The sequence below is a fragment of the Octodon degus genome, unplaced genomic scaffold (genome assembly GCF_000260255.1).
Source record: "Octodon degus isolate 3935 unplaced genomic scaffold, OctDeg1.0 scaffold00129, whole genome shotgun sequence".
Taxonomy (NCBI): domain Eukaryota; kingdom Metazoa; phylum Chordata; class Mammalia; order Rodentia; family Octodontidae; genus Octodon; species Octodon degus.
Genome location: NW_004524705.1, coordinates 6789787 through 6793626, shown reverse-complemented (window position 1 = coordinate 6793626; position 3840 = coordinate 6789787).

Sequence of the window (3840 nt, the reverse complement as noted above, 5' to 3'; positions counted from 1 at the left end):
TTTAGAAGATCAATGAAGTAGTCCATATGCCACATTGTAATAATGGTACAGAGACTGTACTTTCTCCCTGTAGGAAAGATTTACAGCAGGAAAATGAAATGAGGGGAAATTTTGTTTAGCTATTACCCATAGAGCCTTTTGAAACCTGAAGAACTTTTGAAGTCAAAATTCTTGAAAGGAAGGCAAGGAACAGGTTCTAATCTTCTTCCATGAAAGGGCAAGGTGCAGTGATAGAGTATACTCCAACTGGAAGACAAAATTAAAGCTTTCTGGGCTATCAATATGACAATGTCTAGCAGGGAATTCAATTACAGAGATGGCTATTTGACTTGAATGAAGGAAGACCTTGGGATAGGAGGAGAAATTGACAACACCTATTTTCAAGGGCTATTCTAGGACATCTTATAAATAAATTTCCTCTGGATGACTTCCATCCTATTGTCAATGCTTTTATAAGATTCTTTGTCTTGATCTTTGTGATTTGTTACCCTAAATGCTGTTATAGTCTTGTTCTATGAAAGGAGACCCTCAGTCTAATATGCCATTTTAAAGATCTTGGGAAAATCTGAAAGAGATGTTTGGAAAGGAGATCAATCTTTGCAAAAATAATTACTGTGTGGTATGGTTTAAGCATGCTCCAAAAGTCTTGGTTCGGAGATGGAGCTTTTGATTGGACAATGGGGCTCTAGGCTCATCAGGGGTCATTTCTGTGATGAATTCATTGCTGAATTGCTATCAGGAAGTGGAGACAGACTGGATGTGGGTCTGCGGAGTGTGAAGTAGCAGGGGACGCTCTTATGTCTTCTTCTCTCTTGTTCTCTGCTTTCTGCCACCAAGCCTTCTGCCAAGCTCCTTATTTGGACCCTGCCAAACATGGACTCAACCCACTGGAGATTATGAAACAAAATAAATCCCTTTTCCTTCAGGTTGCAGATGTTGTTTATTTTTCTCAGCAGTGTGAAAGTTTGTAAACACACCTTCTAACATACCTCAGTTTAAGATATTATATGGATGTCTGACTAAATGATTGTCATTAGAATTTTAAAGTTTTTAACTTATACTTTTAGAATGAGAGGATTGAGTAATAGAAGATTTGTCATTGTCTTTTTCCTGAGATACAGCTACAAAAAATTGGAATAGCAGCCAAAGTTTGTCTTATTAGAAATCATTTCTCTTTTGCTATGTTTTCCTCTGTTCTGTGTGGTAAGTTATTGTGTTTCTTCCTTGCCATAAGGTGAAGTGAAGTTTCTCCAACTCAAGGCTAAGTGTCGACTTCTACCTTTGAGGCCTCGGGAACAGGAGGAACTTACAAAGAAAGCAGGTATGCACAAGGTATTAACTCCAGTTTAAAAACCAAAACTCTTTCCTCTCTTTTTTTCTGTCTATTCTAAATTCTGAAATGATGCCAATCCTTATGACCTCAGACCCTTGTGCATTCTACCAAGTCAATCATTTGGATTCTGCACTCGGTTCAATTCCATCATTCTCTTCCATATCACAAGATATGTTTATTTGCATAGTAAACCATATGCTACTTTCCTTGTTTAAAATTCTCTTCCTTCTCTTCCCATTCCACTCAAACATAGAAACCAGACCTAGACCCCAAGCTCTCTCAAAATCCTTTTCAGTGCTTTCAGACAACTCTGAGCTGTCTCTTCTTTGTGCTTCTGAAAAAGCCCTTGATAGATGTGCTATTTCTTATCATTTTCTAAATTGTTTCATGTGTCTTATCTTGTAAAAAAATAGCAAGTACCAAGTGAATGAAATGCTAGGCAATCTGTCCTCAATGAGTACCTATTGTATGAGTGGTTATATTGTTGAAGAGTAAGATTTATTTGAGAAATCATGGAACAAAAAAAATGGAAGAAAGAAATGCTTCCAAGCCAACTCAATCTTTTATCTCCAAAGGATTCATTTTTTCCAGCAATCTTTTTTTATAGCCCAGTTATGGGAGTATATGTTTGCATAGGGCAAGCACAGTAGTAAACTCATTCCCTATGTGAGCACATCATTGGACTTTCACAGTACTAACCCAGCTATTTCTATAAGCTATTGAAAATTTCTTCATATGTTTTTTGGGAGGAATTGTATCTAACATATGAGACAGATAGATAGATGATAGATAGATAGATAGATAGATAGATAGATAGATAGATAGATAGATAGATAGATATAGATTTAGTAAAAGCAAGTAAAAAAACAAATAAAGAAGACTATATAGTTGGACTTGACTCTGAGAGAGGCCTTGATTTTTCCCAGTGCCTTTGTGTAATACCAATTGGTGAATTCCACTGAAGCTCTGCAGAGCAGCAGAGTAAATGTCAGCCTGGAACTTTACTGAACTTACAGAGTCTGCAGCTGAATACCCTGCTGAGAACAGGAAACCTAATTAGAAGATCTACCATGAGTCACTACTGCTGGTCTAACCTCGATTCATATAATGAGCACAAACTTATGGACAAATATTTCTGACCTCTTGATAAAACTCTCTTGACATTTTACATTTGCTTCCTTTAAATGCCTCTGACTATCTGGCGCTGTACGCTCTGTGCCGTCCTTTCCTCTTTCTCTGTCTCCCAGCCACAGTGCACCTACACTTCTTCAGATGCATAAGCTGATACTGGGCAGGAATGTGGGGCACAAGAGAGCTGGCCCACACAAACTCCAATTTCCTCCTTCTTTTCTTTTCAACCTTCTCCCTTTACATCCAAGAGAAGAAAGAACAGAAGACACAGAGCCCCTTGGACTGTACAAACTCGAGTTCTCTCTTAGTTCTTTGCCCAGAGAAACCTTGTCATCCCTGTTAGAGGTGTCACTGTCCCTGAGCCTACTGTGCAATGCATGCATGGCTCAACAGATGGTGGGTAGGTCTTCAATGAACAGTACACACACTTGAAATTGTATGGGCTGCCCCTCAGTGAACAGCGCAATGTCTGGTGTACTATAGGTGTTCAGTATGTGCTAATTAAAGTGACAGTACAACCACTACTTGTCAACAGTTCTCTTCAAGACGCTAAAGAAATATCTGGTATTTATAACTAACTTTTGGTTAGAAAATTCTGAAATGGTCTTTGTAACCATTTCATAGATGTCTGTAGGCCCTCGTTTCTTTGGGTTGTAATAGTTATTCACCAAACTTTCTGTTCATTATTAGCACTATTCAGTATAGTACAAGTACTACCTTGTTTGTTTAATACATATGATTTAATAAGTTTTCTAAAACATGCTAAAGCTACAGCCTCACCTTCACAGAGAGGTAGTTGATATTTTTGCACTTTCTCAACTCCTGAGGCCTCAGTGGAGATATCTTCGTCATTAAGCCATTCTTGCCAAGACACATTACAACAGAACATCAAGGTAACCCTTTGAATGCTGTCCATTCCCTTTACCTGTGTTTGGTTTATGTTAAGAGGATTTTTTCCTTGTAACAAAAATCTAATATATTTTATTCTAAGGTAAAAATGTAGCTGCTTAATTTTATTTTATTTTCAACTGCAATATTATGATGATTTTGTTTTAAAATTAAAAAATTATTCTTAAAGAGAGTAAAAGATAGAATTAAAACAGAAAAACAACAAATGATACAAAGTTTCAGTAAACAAAGTGCTATAATTTTCAGTGTTTGTTGTATTGCATAATGTTGTCTTCAAATTAGTTGTTCATATTACCAGATATATGCATGCAAAAATTGGAAGAAGAAAGAAATATGAAAAATTAAGAAGAGAAAAATGACAAATAAAAAAGTAGATAAAACAAATAAAGCATTAATTGCTCCATTCCATAGACTAGCCGAAATTAATTTCCTTCCTCCTAGGGATTTTTTTTTTTTTTTTTTTTTTT